A 16385-nucleotide genomic window follows, 5' to 3' on the forward strand; every position below is an offset into this window, starting at 1 on the left:
CCTGGACCATCCTTCCTTTTAACAGGGAAGCGAGCCCTGCAGATGCTATTTCTCTCCCTTCTTGGTGTTTACACATGTCAATAAGAAATTTAATACTTTGCACTTCTACGCACCTTCACACAGTCCCAAACATTAAGTAAGGTTCACATCAGCCCTGCACAGTAGTTACGGGTAGGTGCTGTTTTATACATTGCACAAGCCTGTAAATTAAGGCCCAGAAAGGGTAAATAAAACATCCAAAAAGTTTCACATCGAGGCAGTAGCAACACCAGGAATTCTGCCTCCTGCTCCAACTATTACAGCAGGGGTCTCAAACTGGGGGTCGGGGCTTGCAAGGTTATTACATGGGGGGGTCATGAGTGGTCAGCCTCCACCCCAAATCCTGCTTTGCCTCCAGCATTTATAATGGTGTAATATATATAAACAAGTGTTTTTAAATTTAGGGGGGGGGATTGCACTCAGAGGCTTGCTATGTGAAAGGGGTCACCAGTACAAGTTTGAGAACCACTGTATTGCAGGGTTAGAAGCACCCTTCTGTTCCCAGTTGGGACCAAGGCCCCATTGGATTAGGGAGCAGACATATACCATCTCTCCCAGTCTGATAAAACAGGAAAGGGAAACAGCCTGCCTAAGGTCACTGAGAAGACCAGTAACAGATGGGGCTAGAACCCAAGTCCGAGTCCCAGCTGAGCAGCCCACCCACCAGATCAATCTGCCTCTGTAGGCAGCTTCCCTTATTTGACGTAACTGGGGTATCTACATAACAATCTATGGCACTGCAGGTCTTACAAAGCCTCTGTTTTCCAGTTGTTCTAGATGGATCGAGATGTGCCTTTATTCTTATCTCTCGTCCCTTTCCATGCGACAGCAGTAAATTAAACTGGGTGAGCATTAAGCACTGATCTCATCCACAAGACAGCTAGTTTCCCAGCATTCCTTCCATAATTTAACAGTTCTGCACTTCCCTTCCCCCCCCACCCCCCGCATACACCACACACAGCGCTCCTGTTCTCCACCTGGATTATTTCAGAGTGTGGGAAAGATACACATTAAGACCACAGTTGGCAAGGCTGGAGGGAAATGCCAGGTCTGAATTCACCTCATTTAAAAAGGGAAGGAATACATCTTTATTAATGTTAATAAACACCATGCTAACGCTTGCATATCAAGTTACTTTGTGCTGCTTTGGCAGGGTGAGCAAAGGGAGAAAGATTTCTATAATCAGGTCCAATGCAATTTCAAAGAAATTTCCATCCACTGATACAGAGGGGAAGGAAGAGATGCCCTCCAACCTTGTCCAGGGCTGTGGCTATTATGGTTGCCCCCCCCCCGCATAGTGCACCAGAGGGTAGGTAGGGCATAAAGAACAGACAGACAATTTGGCATCAAAGAGTGGTATCTGGCTAGCATTCCTTGACAGGTGGGCACAGCCATAGAGGCTCCATCCACTCCTCCACACATCAAAAATGGAACCAACCAACAATTACCCACAGAAATGTTTGTTTCAATGGAAAATGGCTTTTGGCCTAAAGGGAGATTTTCCTGAAAATCATCCGTTTTTAGTTGACGTTTTGGTGGTTTACATTGAAAGTGAGAGAAAACAAAAAACAAACAAAAAAACCCACACACATTTATCAGACTTTGGCAAGTGACAGCCAAAAAAATATGTAGGGTTTGGGTTTTCAGATTTTGGACTAAACTTGAAAAATTTCAACAAGACATTTTTCATAGGGTCAAGGAGGAAAAACCCCATTTCCTGACCAGCTCTAGCAGCTCAGATGGGGCTGGACAAGGGCAGTTTCCCATGGCCCTCCATGCATGGTCAGCAGAGGAGCCATGCCTTCTAACCCTCAGGCAACACTGCTCATGGGGTTGTTACTGTGTTGTAATAATGTAATGGGCCTGGAGCAGGATCCATGCTGCCAGACACTACAAAAAACAGAATTACCAAACAGTACCTGCCCCCCCAGGAGAGCTTACAATCCAAATCAAGACTGAACTCTGTTCCCATAGGGTAGCACTACACTGCACACTAAGCCCGGCTCAGACGCAGGTTTGAGCCCAAGCCCCACTTCTGTCCACATACAAATCAGACAGACTTGGGTCAGCAAGCACTCAGGTCCTACAACCCAGCTGGGGTGGGAAGGCGGGGGTTAGATCCAGAGTCCCACTGTGACTCGGGTGCAAGCCCTGTCATCTTGCAGTATAAATGCAGCTCAAGCCAAATCAGAAAGTCTGCATAGTGTAGTATGGACATGTTAGCGTGGCTGTAAGACCAGGGTCCAGCAATTGTAAAACCCAGGTTTACATTACAATGCAGTATGGATGCTCAAGCACCCCCTCGGAAGCACTGAGTTCACAAGCCCAGGTCCCACAGATCTGGATTTACCATGTAGGGTAGACATACCTTAAGAGGCATCATTTTGCCATTGGTTTTCTGGAGGGAGGCAAGAATAAGTCAACTTTCCAGCCATTTTGAATTCTGAGAGGAGAAAAACTTCTCTCCAACTCACATATTAGCACTGCAGGGCTTAGAATCGTAGAAGATTAGGGTTGGAAGAGACTTCAGGAGGTCATCTAGTCCAACCCCCTGCTCAAAGCAGGGCCAACCCCAACTAAATCATCCCAGCTAGGGCCTTGTTACAGGAATGAAAAATTGTATTTCTTCAGCAAAGGAAAAGGGCTAGAGGACACATACGGGGAGCACGTGTGTTGAATAAGAAGGTGCAGTTTACAAGGTCAGTTAGCAGGCTAGAGCCAAACTAAATTATATGAGAAAGCTAGAAATCTCATGGAATGGGCATTGGGTAGGTAATCAGGAGACCTGGGTTCAATTCCCAGCTCTGACACTGATGTACTGTGTAAACTCAGACAAGTCACTTCACCTTTCTCAGCTGCTATTTCCTTTCCCACCCTTCATCTTGTCTGTCTAGATTGTAAACTCTCCAGGGCAGGGATGGTCTCTTACACTGTAGCTAGAACAACGGGGCCTTGATCTGGTAATGCAAATACCACCATTGTACAAATAACTTGACACAGGGTCCTCTGAAGACTTTGCAATATAAGAAAAGATGAACAGAGTCAGCATGGATGCCCACAGCCAGATCAATCAAACCTCTAAAAATAAAGAGCCAGACAAACTCAAGAGGGAAAAAAGCTAAACACATCTGGAGTGATTTCTCTGAAGTGACTTGAGCCCATGCCAGATTAGTAAACAAGATCTGTCCAGGTGCTGCACCCAATTAGAAGCAGCCCTGTCGATGAGAGCAGCAGATACACTTTGGTACGATTGTCTAATTACTGCAGAGAGTTTAATGAAGTTTCAAAAGGCCTAACCCCTTGTTCCTATTAATTAGGAGATAGGGGAACTGCTGACACAGCTACTTTTGGTAGTACCTTAATTCACTGGAGGAACAACCCAGGCTATTTGCATTTTAGACATAAAATGACCCTTCAGCTATTAAGAAGAAAGTGTTGTATTAGTCCCAAATGCTGCCACAGCACTATTACTGCTGTATCATCTGGGCACATTCCTGTAGATTGTCATGGTCCGGTTTTAGACAGGAAAGCTCAATGTTATATGTTGGATCACTCTTTCCTTTTAAAAAAAAAAAAAGTTTAATGAATGTAGTGCTGGTGGAAAAAAGTGATTTTTAAAGCTGTCAATCTCTGTCCTCAATTCACCAATTCACGGCCATGAAAAAATGCGTGATAGACTGTGAAACCGGGTGTCTCATGAATTCTGGACTTGTGTACTTTTACCCCATACTATACAGATTTCATGGGACAGAGCCAGCCTCTCTCAAACTGGGGGTCCTGACCCAAGGAGGGGGTCTCAGAGGTGTCACAAGGTTATTGTAGGGGGGACATGGTATTGCCACCCTTACTTTTATGCTGCCTTCAGAGCTGGGTACCTGAAAAGTGGTGGCTGCTGGCTGAGTGTCCAGCTCTGCAAACAGCAGCACAGAAGTAAGGGTGGCAATACCATGTCATACCATTCTTACTTCTGCACTGCTGCTGGCAATGGCACTGTGTTCAGAGCTGGGCTTCTGGCCAGCAACTGCTACTCTTCAGACCCATACAGTGACAACACTGACATTTCAGATGTAAATATCTGAAATCATGAAATTTAAGATTTTTAAAATCCTATGACTATGAAATTGACCAAAATGGACCATGAATTTGGTAGGGCCCTAACTACAGCATTAGCAGCAGCATCGGGCCCTGTGAATGTGCCTCAAGCCAGACCTAGAGAGACAATCTTAAGGGTAAAAGGGTTGCTCAGTGCATTGAGAATCTTCCCAGCCCCACCTCTGAGCAGGTTTGCATTTGACTCAGACTCCTTTCTCTCCCACTTCCTTTTCCACTGAGATGAAATATTCAAATCAATGCATAATCTGGTCTTTCACCCACGCAAACGCACACTGGAAGCCACTCATGTAATTATAGCAGCTCCCCTTAGCATTGTAAGAGGGAAGAATCCAGTCATAGTATTTCCATTGTAAACCCCTAAGACTTTATACTTTAGTCAGATAATTTGCTTCAGGAGAAATTTGGTTTCACAAGCTTTCAGCCCAACAATGAAAAATGTGGTTTTTTAAAAGTTGATTTAAAATTTGTTCAGTCCTATCAGCTTAGAAATGTAAATGAATGCATCAGAACCTAGAACTCAGACTCAGTTCACAGTCCAGACTGATGCTTTTGGCAACTGACAAAAAAGAGTGAAGCCAAATAATTTTCTGCATTTAAAATCTCTTTAGTATGTAGCACTAGCATGTGTAGATTGTATAGGGCACTGATCGTTAAACACACAGAGTTTCTGTTCACATTGCACGCCATTTTGATCCCACTTACGGTCCAACATATTAAAGTTCTAGGAGTACTGGATACACTAAAAGTTCTAGGATCCAGAAGTGTCTGGCACACTTCCTTTGTGAACTGAAAAACAAATAAACAAAAAAAAAAAAGCTTACATTTCCTTTCCTTTGATCCTGAAGTTATCCACATTTTACTTGCTGTGCAGCTACTTCTGGGATAGAACAGGGAAGCTGTTTAACCACACACAGTAACAATACACAAGCAATGGAAAAAAGGTGAAGAAAAAGAAAGTGAACTTTTTCCATATAGAATACAACAAAATCTGGTAGGGAAAGAAATGTTCTCCTCAAGCCCTCAACAGCCTACTGCAGAGAGCAAGAAAGAAATTAAAAGCAATAAATAAGCAGTTGACAATGTCCATTTAAATCTTAAAAGGCAGGTTTCATATATCCATCATGAACATTAACTACTGCTGCATTACCTGTGCTGCTATTAAACAAGTGGCCCCAGTGAGCCTGCCTATCACGCTTTATTAGCCTTATGACAAAAAGTTGTTGCAGAGCTGAGGTTACCCACCAGGGCATTAATAAAAGTCTGGCAGAAGTAGATTGGACACAATTTCAGGTTCCCTCCTGGAAAATTTTGAATCACGCAAGATGCCATTATTATTTCCAAGATGGAAACTATAAGCCACAAAGCACTTTTTGCTGGGAGCCCTTGGTCACCCAGTGATTGGGCCCAGGACTGGGAGTTGAGAGAGACAGAGATCTTGCATTAAGCAGCTAAGTTTATTTAGACTTTACACAGCACAGCAATGGGAGCCTACTGTAAGATGCAGCCAGCCCTGTGTGCTCCCCTCTCCAATGTGAGCCCCAACATCCAAAACAGAGGGCGAGCTTTGCCACATCCCACACCCTCCCATCAGAATGACATGTGGGTTCTGTTCCTGACTCTTCCGCTGACCAGCGGTGTGACACCGAGCTAGTCAATGTCCCATGCCTCAGTTTCCCTCTCTGTAAAATGCAGATCCCTGCCTTTGTAAAGTACTTTGATATCTACAGATGAAAGTGGCAACAGCAGGGGTATTGCTGACTGCTTCTTTCCTCATTTCTCAGCCGTAAGGGCTGAGGTATGGGCTCCCCTGTTGCACCTGCAGTTTTGCAATTGCAAAAGGAGTCGCAAGTGCAATCCAGAGTAGTTGCTGTGACAGTTCTCAGTTGAGTTCCCACACAGTTCCCAGGACCGAGCGTCTCCCTGTTACACCTTCCTCCTGCGAGAGGGTGGCTTGCCTTTGGGAGCCGACTGTTTGCTTGAATGGCTAACAGAGGCTTTCTCCGCTGGGCTAGGAATCACCATGGGACAGCATGCTCCAGCCACGTCCCCTGCTTTCCCAGCACTCCCTGGGAGGCGGGGGTAGAAAGACAGCTATGCCCACTAACTACCACTGCCTCCTAAACTCAGGGAATCCCTAGTTTACTTGGGGCAGCTTTAATGCTATTTTGCACTGATCAATTAGAACTAAGCTGTGGGACCCCTGGATGGTGAGTTTTGTGGGTCTCAGTTCCACCTAGAAAGCCAACAGTCAAAGGTTTCAGAGTAGCAGCTGTGTTGGTCTGTATTTGCAAAAAAGAAAAAAAAAGAGTACTTGTGGCACCTTAGAGACTAACAAATTTATTTGAGCATAAGCTTTCGTGAGCTACAGTTCAAAATAAAATATGCTCAAATAAATTTGTTAGTCTCTAAGGTGCCACAAGTACTCCAACAGTTAAAGGATACCATGTAGAGTGACCAGATGTCCCAATTTTATAGGGACAGTCCCAATATTTGGGGCTTCTTCCTTACATAAGTGCCTATTACCCCCACCCTGTCCTGATTTTTCACACTTGCTATCTGGTCACCCTAATACCACAAGTCTGAGTGCTGAGCTAGGAGAACAGCCCTTCACTGGGGAAGGAAAAATGTCTTGATATGCAAATCTGAAAAATGGAGGATTAACATGAGAAAGAGGATTTCAAATAGTCACTGTTTTGTGACAGCATATGGTCATTTACAGATGGAGTCCTAGAACATTTAACAAGCTTTTAGCAGTCAACATCCCTGCTCAGCCATTATGTGCAAGGATCTTCCATCATTAGAAAACCCATCCCGGTCAGCAAGTCTGTCGTGTTCACCACTGAGCTGGATGGGTACTTCGCTGTGTTCGCAAAGCATATTTGCGACAAGCAAGCTCGCAGCAAGATCCAAGGTGTATCCCAGGGACAGAGACACACTACTGTAAGATCAGGAAAACACCAGCCTCTCATGAAGCCACTGCAAAATTACTGAGTTTTAACCAAATAGCCCAACACTGCTGGGTTGGACGTATGCAGGAATCTCTGGGTGAGATTCTATGGCTTGTGTGTGTAGATCACAAGAGACAATCATGATGGTCTGAAATTAACCTACTGTAGATCCAGGCTGTTTTTCTCCATTTTCCCTCTCTCCCCCCGCACTGTTTTCAATGGGCAGCAGAGAAAAGGAGAGCATGGTGTAAGCACACCTGATACGAGTGCCAACTTAATGTCAACTTTGGGCTGCTTTCCTTCTTACACGTTAAGATTACCCTGTGCTAAATGAACTGCAGGCTTGGAAACCATTTGGGGCTCATTAGCCCAGGGTACAGTTATTACCGATTTCACAGGGCTCACCCTCAAGTTATTCATTACTCTATTTTTTCACCCTCTCTGCTAAATAAAACCCTTCTCCTCACTGCCAGCTAAGAAATCCATGAACAGGGGCACGTAGGGATGCATTGCTGACCATTTTTGGAAATGCACTGGGAGAGCCCTTTGGAAGGGCAGAGTGACAGCGATCTTGGTAAATAACAGGGACTGGCTGCTATCTGGAGAGCTCTCTGTGCACATGTTAAAAACATGCACACGTGTGCACCCCTAGTGCAAGTCTTTCCTCTACAGCCTCACTGCTTCTCCTTGTCCCTTGAGCAAGGCCTGGTCTATGTGCACAATTGTATCTAGCTGCTAGAGCACTAGCCTGGGACTCTAGAGACCTGTGTTTTATTATTGGCTCAACCACGGGCCTTCTGCATGACCTTGGGCAAGTGACTTCACTGTGGTGGGCCTCAGTTTCCCCATCTGTAAAATGGGGATAATGGTACTAACCTCCTTAGTCTAGTGCTTTGAAATTTACAGATGAAAAGAGCTGTGTGTTGTTATTGTAGCAGTGTTGGTCCCAGGATATTAGGGAGTGAAGTAATCTTTTATTGGACCAACTTCTTTTGAGCTCTGTGCAAGCTAGAAAGCTTGTCTCTTCCATTGTCTGTCCAGTGTATTACCTTGCCCACCTTGTCTCATGCATGGTTATTACAATCCTGTCGGTCAGAGGGTGAATTTTCCCCTCTATGTTGTAACTGCTTCTGCACTAGGGGTGTAACACCAGTATAAAGGCAATTATAGCCACATAACTGCATCAACCTGCGGAGGGTTCTATGAATGCTACTGGCCCAGTTAAAGCAGTACACTTTGCTGGCAGAGGTTCTGTTTCCTCTACCTGCCCCTGTAGAGAGCAATAACTCTTTTCATTATATTACAGATTAGTCCCAGCTGAGAAGATGTGGCAGCAGAACAGCTGAAGCAGCTGCATTGGTCTTGTCTTGCCTACCTATCAAGAAACTGGGATCTCCTCTCACTATGGGTTTGTGCAACTAGCACACGGGAGACCCTCAACCTGCCTCAGGCCTGTAGGTGCTACTGTGATACAAATACCTGCAGTGGGGAAGCAAACCTCAGACTTCTGAATCAAAGCATGAGCCTCTACTGTCTGAGCTAAGACGAGCCATTGCTGCGGCAGGCCCAGCTACCATTAGAGGTGGCTAGAGTGCTATATTTGGTGTATGTGGGCTACTTAAATAGTAGTGCATTAATGCCTTTTCTAGATCAATCACTATGGTTGTCAGAGAGCGCTGATCTGATCACCAATGGGAGACCATCTTGCTATTCAGATGTGGTCTGAGCTATGAAAAAGTTGAGGAACCCCTGCTCTGGTGCAGTATTCAGTGAGCTGCTATTGCCAGGCACCTCAAACCCCCATCACGCCCCAATATTTTGATTTTCTAATTTTAAGCTGAACTTTTTAAACAAAAGCCATAACCGATCCTAATTGAGGTTAATCATTTCCTGATTCCTTTGGCATTCATTGTAATAGCACTAATTACAATAAACACGTTTGAAATTAATGTGCATGTCATATGCATATATCAATTCCATTCCAATTTACCACTGATTAATGTCCACAGGCTGAACGTGTTTTCAATAATAAAACGCACCTACGTGACTTACCCACCTTTGCCGGCAAGGCTGTTCCCACTGAAGGGTGGAAAGATTAGATAGATGAAGACAGATCTGGAGGAAAAGCAAACAAAGAACAGCCACCCAGGGTTGGAAGATGAAAGCACTATCAGAGACTGGGGCAAGTTCTAGTGATAAAAGACAGGGCATCCCATCTATCTTCAGGTTTCTATAGTATTCATCACAAGTGCTTAGCATAATAATATACTGTGCAAACTGATTTAAGACCTTCAAAAATGGGAAAATGCTGTAGAAGAGTGGACAGGAATGCTCTAAGCTTCCCAGTGAGATCGGAGCAAATCTCAACTAATTTTGTGAATGGCTGTTAAAAATAATCCGACGACCAAGCCCTCTCTGCTAATGTATATTTCCCCAGCTGAAAATGTGGCCCTGAATTTGCTTCTCCTTTGAGTTCCCTTTCTGCAAATTTTCCAGCAAACCAGTTTAGTGGCAGGAAGTTAAACAGCATATTTCAAGAGAGTGTTCGAGAATATTCATGAAAAGGCTCATTTGAACTCAATGTGAGGAACCGGATTCTAAAGAACTACAGTCATCCAATCAGGGAACAAAAGCCTTGTGATTTATGCATCCAATCAAAATTAAACCAGCATGGCTCCAATATTGAATGGCTCAAAAATCATTTGCAGACCAAGAATTGTCCTTAGAAATTAGTCTGAGAATAATTTTGAAGAACGAGTAAATCTAAGAAAATCCCAAGCTACAAACGAACAAGATGCAAGTAGAAAGGCAGGCTAAATTTGTGGGATAAATTGATCGCTATGAATTAGTTGCTCAGCTCTATCCACAAAACACCTTATGTATGGTAGGTAGCAGTTACGATACCCATTTTACAGATGGGAAAACTGAGTCTGAGCCTAAAGGCTCTTCTGACCTTAGTGATCTGTGCAGGCAATTTGTTGCAATAAAGCTGCTTAGCCAGCACAGCAGAACCCCAAAAAGGTAGAGTCCATAGCATCAAAGATTAAGCTACACATGTTATGCTATATCAGACTCTTCCGTACAAAAGATCATTTCATCCTGAGCAACTTGCCACAGCCACAAAGTCAGAGCCTAAAAACAGGACCAATGATTCCCAGATTCTCCTCTCTAACCACCAATTCTGAGACCACAGGAAGAGACTAAAAGCAACAAGGCCACTACAGTATATGCAAGACCATCTCAGTTCCTCCATCAGATGGCTGAATTAGAAACCCTTGGATCCTAACATCTCTGGGAAATTCTGATCCAGATTCAAGCTTTGCTGCTCCTTCCCATTTCTGCTTTCAGCATGTGATGGGGGTGGACTAGGCCCAGAGATTCCCTGTTGGAGGCTTCAAGGTGCTGCTACACCTCATCCCAGAGAGGAGCAGAAGAGAAGTCCTCCAAGTGACCTAGAATGGCTGCAGAGAAAAAACAGCCGATCAAAAGAGCTGCAGGAGCAGCCAGTTAGGGGCTAGGAGGGCCGTATAAAAAGGAGCAGCAGAGATAAAAGTCAGTCAGTTGCTGTCTGGAGCTGGAAGAGAGAGAACTGTGTTCCTGGATGGCTGAAAGAGCAGCGGGACCACAGACAGCTGAATGTCGGCAGGGACTGAGGGAGCTAAGGAGGAGATCCTGGCTGGCTGCTAGGACTGAGTAAGGATTGAGCCCAGGGAGGGCTCCAGGAAGAAAGCCCTGGGGATACAGTCCCATACCAGAACCAGGTGAAGGTAAAGACTGTATACCCCAGGAGAGGTTTGTTCCATTCTACCTACAGACAGTGTCTGAGAGTTGGCCAGAGGGCTGAGTCACTTAAGACCTACTGAAGAAGCCATCTGCTGGGGGGTGGGGGTGCTCATGAGAAGCGGGTGCTGACCCTGTTATCCAACACCTCGGTGAACCCGATTCCCAGTTTCACCTATTTTTTTGTGTTGTATGTTGTACTAAGAAAGGTGCACATGCAGTTGACTTGCAAACCTCAGGCGTGCATGAGAACCGATAACCAGCAAGTTCCATACAAGATCCAGCTTGAGCTATGCCTCTCTGTTCCATTCACACACAGTATGTGTGAAAGAGAAAAACGGATGATAGGGTGGGATGGCTGCTATAATGCAGCTGCCGCATTCAAAGCCACCAGGATCCTCTGGGATTGCTTTGTGCTCAACACCCAGAAGATGCACAAGGCATTGTAATAATCCCACAAAGCAGACATACTGTGCCATCAAACCCAGACTCAGTGTGTGGAGGAGAGAACTGAACTGCGACTGCTACCAGCAGCCTTGGTTGCCCTGAGGGCATTAGTGCTAAGACTGGCTGCTCATTAGTGCTAAGACAGGATCAGTCATGTGGGGTCTATTAATGGTATTTTTCCCTTCATTAAGATTTCTACTTCAGCAGGAAGGGAAGGCCTTTTGAAAGACCATACATTACTCTGTCCTTTAAGGCTCTACACTAGCTCCAGTAAAGAAACTGGAAGAGGTTTTCTTGGCACATGACTGAGAGCCTAGGAAGAACCAAGCAGGGTGTATATGAAAAATGGTTAAATACATAATAAGACCAGGGAAACTCGTACCTTAAAACCACAATGGAATCCAGGTTCCAGCATATTCCTATCTTACCTTCAGCAGTGCCCGAGTGCTACTGAACTATCCTGGCTGTCCATATGAAGAGATCACCCATAATTCCCCTCCATCTGCCAGAACTAAAAATCTTCCTCTGCATTTTTAAGAAACCCCTAATTAACTGTCACGTGACTCAGCCAGCCACCACCATCTTGTAATGCAACAAATGATTCTTAAACCACATTCCTTTAAGTTAACTACATCACAAAGGAACAAGTCTGCCACTCAGATCCTGAAGGAGATTTCCCTGAATGCCCCAAGACTAATGTCACAGCTCATCCTGCCTTAGGTAGCAAACACCCTGACATGCCTCAAACAGAAGTTTGTAAGTAAATAGAGGTGAATCAACTAACAGCATCCCACTGGCATTCTGTTGTATAAGCACACACCCACACCAGTTCACAACAAAATAAGGTAACTTACCTCCTCCCAGGAGGATGCTAAGAAGTCTGTGATATGGGTGGTTAGACTCGGGCCACAGACGCCAATACCCCAGATTGGGACCCAGGGTTCAACAATTCCTAACCTGGGGTTACAAATGAGCGTAGATGCTCAATCCCTAGGTTAACAAATCCAGGTCTAACTCAAGTTCTACTAACCATGTGCTTTCATTGCAGTGTAGATGCACACTGGGTCTTTAAACATCCCTGTTACTCCCCAATATAAATCCTGTCAGAGTAAAGTGTGCATATTTTGTGGATTACTACAGGTCTCAAAGCAAAAATCTGTCCAGGAAATGAAAGAAATAAAACCAGTCATGCTAACACCTTCACGCACAGCAGTGACCTATGTCTCCTGTACAATTCATCTACACCACCAGTTATTGGGCACAATATTTATAGCAAGCTTTTAAATCCCAGGTGAATACCAAGCCAAGTAGCTACAGGTTCCCATAATTCACAAGTACAAAAGGTAGCCTGAAGCCAAATATACTACATCTATGAACCAGCATAATAGGTTATGCAAAATGGACCCGATTTCATGGGGCTATTTTAATGCAAGCATTTAACTAAATCAGTACTGTCAAGGCCTATACTGCACACCCCAGCCCCAAGGAACTTCTTACGGTCAGCAGGAAAAGATCTTCATTGTTCCTGAGCCAGCTGCCCAGGTCCTTTACTATCTGAAGTAAAGCGGACTCTTTAGGCTGTTGTGGGTGTGTCAGTCCCACCATATGAGAGAGACAGACAGAGTGGGTGAGGTAATCTTTCACAGGACCAACTTCTGTTGGTGAGAGGGACAAGCTTTTGAACTTCACAGAGCTCTTCCTCAAGTCTGGGAGAAGGTAACCAGAGAGTCTAGGTAGGTATGCTATGTGGGACAGATTAAGCATAAGGGGTTCACATGTTGTAGGAGACCACTTAACAGAGTGGGCAATTTTAGCTGTTGGCAGTGCAAAGGCCACGAGACATTATGAGCCAGCCAGGACAATGGTTGTCAGCCAGCTGGACAGCAGTCTGAAGTGGGTCATGAGGGGGCATGTAGTGCATTGCTGTGAAAGCAAAAATCCCTGGTTCACTGGGAACCAATGGGAGCTAAGGCAGGGAAAGGAGCAGCTCACTACCTCTACATTAAAGGAGACAAAAAAGAGCAGATTCAAACAAATTACCCTAGAATAAATGCAAAACTATTGGCGTTAAGGGAGCTACTCCACATTTGTAATGGACGTTGGAATCAGGCCCATAGACTGCAAACTTAGAACAACTCCTACCATAAGTAAATGTACACCCTAGGGAAAGCCAGTCCTACAATGGAACAGTAGATTAGAGTTCAGAGGCTCATTTAACAGCAATTCACAAATGCCACTTTTGGTGCCCTGAATCCCAAGGAATAACTTCCAGTCTCTCTGTAAACCAATTTTCACCAGTGACAGACACTCTGAGTAAATGCCTGTGACCATACAACAGCATGGCTTCTGATGGAGAGAAGCCAGCTCCTACCAGCCACCCTCCAGAACTGCACAAGTTGAAAGCAGTGGGAAACCCTTCCCCTTTTTGTTTAGCACTTTGGATCCTAGCAGCTCTTGACCAGTTCTGAATTTGCCTGTTGCTGACTCAAACAGTTCGACCTCAAGAGGGAAAAAGAGTTTTTCCTTCAATTGATGTTTTATAAACAGGCTTCTGTGGTGCCGAGAAGTCGAATCACAGCATATCCCCAAATGCTGGGAATTACGGTAAAATTAGAAAAAACGCACCAGCTAAGCAGTTTGATGGGATGATCAGCATGAAAAAGGTTTCAGAGTAGCAGCCGTGTTAGTCTGTATTCGCAAAAAGAAAAGGAGTACTTGTGGCACCTTAGAGACCAACAAATTAGAGCATAAGCTTTTGTGAGCTACAGCTCACTTCATCAGATGCATTTGGTGGAAAATACAGAGTGGAGATTGATAGGATTGTGTATCAATCTCCCCTCTGTATTTTCCACCAAATGCATCCGATGAAGTGAGCTGTAGCTCACAAAAGCTTATGCTCTAATAAATTTGTTAGTCTAAGGTGCCACAAATACTCCTTTTCTTTTCATGAAAATAAACTTGACTTTCCTTTTTAAAAAAAATTCTTTCCCTTCATGGAATCTTGTATCACTGCATGGTTTGCCAAGAACATCGCAGAATGCATCACTAAGATTGCAGATATTATTATCCACATGCAACCAATAGGAGTAGAGATGATCCCAGACCAAAACCCAGGATTCTCAGTGTCCCCAAGCTTTGATGAAAGCTCAGGGCTGGGTAAGAACTTTGTGGCTTGGGTTCATCTCCAAATGCAATGGGGGGGTGATGATACAAAACAATTTATTCTGTCATGTCCTTTACGGACACAATTTGATCATAACCCAAGAAGAGGTTTTAAATAGATAATTTGAAGACAAAAGGCAATGGATTTGCATTGCAAGATGCACAGAAGTGATCAACTTGGATAAAGCACAAGCAATCCACAACAGTGAAGAGTCATGCAGCAGGAGGCACTTGAGTGACTAATATTAGAGTTGGTCAAAAAATTTCCATCAACACCTTTTTCCAGTGGAAAGTGCCATTTTGACCCAAAAAAAAAAAAAAAAAAAACACACTACACACACCACTTCTCTGTTCTTTTGACCCAAAGCTTTCATCCCTTTTCCAGGGGAGAAAAGCAAAAAGTGGGACAAAAATGTGATCTTTTCCCACTAAAACTGGGAAGGGGAAGGATTTTTTTTTGGAGGGGGGAAATCTTGAATTTTTCTTCAAAATACATTTCCATTTCCCCCACCACCACCACCACCAGTTCTGCTCCATTATGGAGAGAGGCAGAGAAAAGCCAAAGGTGTAGCAACAGCTAGTGGGTAGACAAACTGGTAGATAAACCAATCCAGCCCTTTACATTTCCTCCTATGCTGTAGAATAAGAACTTTTTTCTCCCATACATTTTAAGGCCAGGAACTCAGGGAATTCACCAAGCAAGGCAGAAAAATCAGCTGCAGGACAGGACAGAACAACAACAATCAGGGACTATAGCATCACAAGTGTCACATGATACAATCATAAAAGCTTCCCATCGAGGACTCTGCCTCTTGGAATGATATCAACCAGGAGCGATCCTGGCATTGTACATGGATGCTGTTCAAACACAAAAAGAAAAGGAGTACCTGTGGCACCTTAGAGACTAACAAATTTATTAGAGCATGAGCTTTCGTGAGCTACAGCTCACTTCATCGGATGCATTTACTTGAAGTGAGCTGTAGCTCACGAAAGCTTATGCTCTAATAAATTTGTTAGTCTCTAAGGTGCCACGGGTATTCCTTTTCTTTTTGCAAATACAGACTAACACGGCTGCTACTCTGAAACCTGTTCAAACACAGTTCTTCCTATTCTGGCTAGCTTACATGATCCTTTTTATGTCTTTCTTTGCAAAGGGGAAGCTAGGTGGAAGGAAGAGACCTCCTCTTTGTTGCAATGCATGCACCGAAGACCAAGGTTTCCCAGCAGTGCTATGGTGATATGCAAAACAAAGGAAACTTCCCAAGTATTAAAGTAGCAGCTCAGGTCCCCTGCTGCTGCCATTCCAGGTCAGTGCATGCTGTTGAAACTATGCAGAGAGTGTAGCTATATAAACATCCATTCCCCAGGAGCTTTGTACATGGAGTCCTCCTGACATCAAAGTAGAGTTCTCACATGATTGGTTCCTCGAATCAGTATCTGGGGCATGCTACACAGCCGGCTTCTCTGCTCCATTCAGAATAGTACAAATTTGTACGGGACAGCCTTATCGCTTGACTGCACATGGTTTGTTCAAAATGTGATATCTGAGCTGGGACCAAACCAATCTGCAGGTAACAATACCCATGGTTGAGAGCCCCTTTTATAGCCTTCTAGTTCCTGCAAGAGATCAGCATTCCTATCTCCACCCCCCATCTCATAGATAAGTCACTTCCCTTCAGGTTTTTTGTTTTCCTAAAGACTCTCCCCTCCCTGCTATACACTGAGAGGCTGGGATTAGTGTCCTCCTCCAATAGACAACCATGGAGTCTGTCTAGTGGAGTGCAATCTCAGTGATTTCATTTTTCTGCCATCACTCCATGGGACAGGGATGATTTAGCCCCACAGCCTTACCTCCCTGATAAAGGATACAACTCAGCTGTGTAAATGAAGAATGAT

General features: G+C 44.4%; 1 protein-coding gene across 1 annotated transcript in view; it reads right to left on the reverse strand.

Moving 5' to 3' along the window:
* The window catches only part of SORCS3 (sortilin related VPS10 domain containing receptor 3), a 498155-nt gene that overhangs the window by 432756 nt on the left and 49014 nt on the right, over positions 1 to 16385 (reverse strand). The gene's annotated exons all lie outside the window — the stretch shown is intronic.

The sequence above is a fragment of the Dermochelys coriacea genome, chromosome 7, assembly GCF_009764565.3.
Source record: "Dermochelys coriacea isolate rDerCor1 chromosome 7, rDerCor1.pri.v4, whole genome shotgun sequence".
NCBI classification, from domain to species: Eukaryota; Metazoa; Chordata; order Testudines; family Dermochelyidae; genus Dermochelys; species Dermochelys coriacea.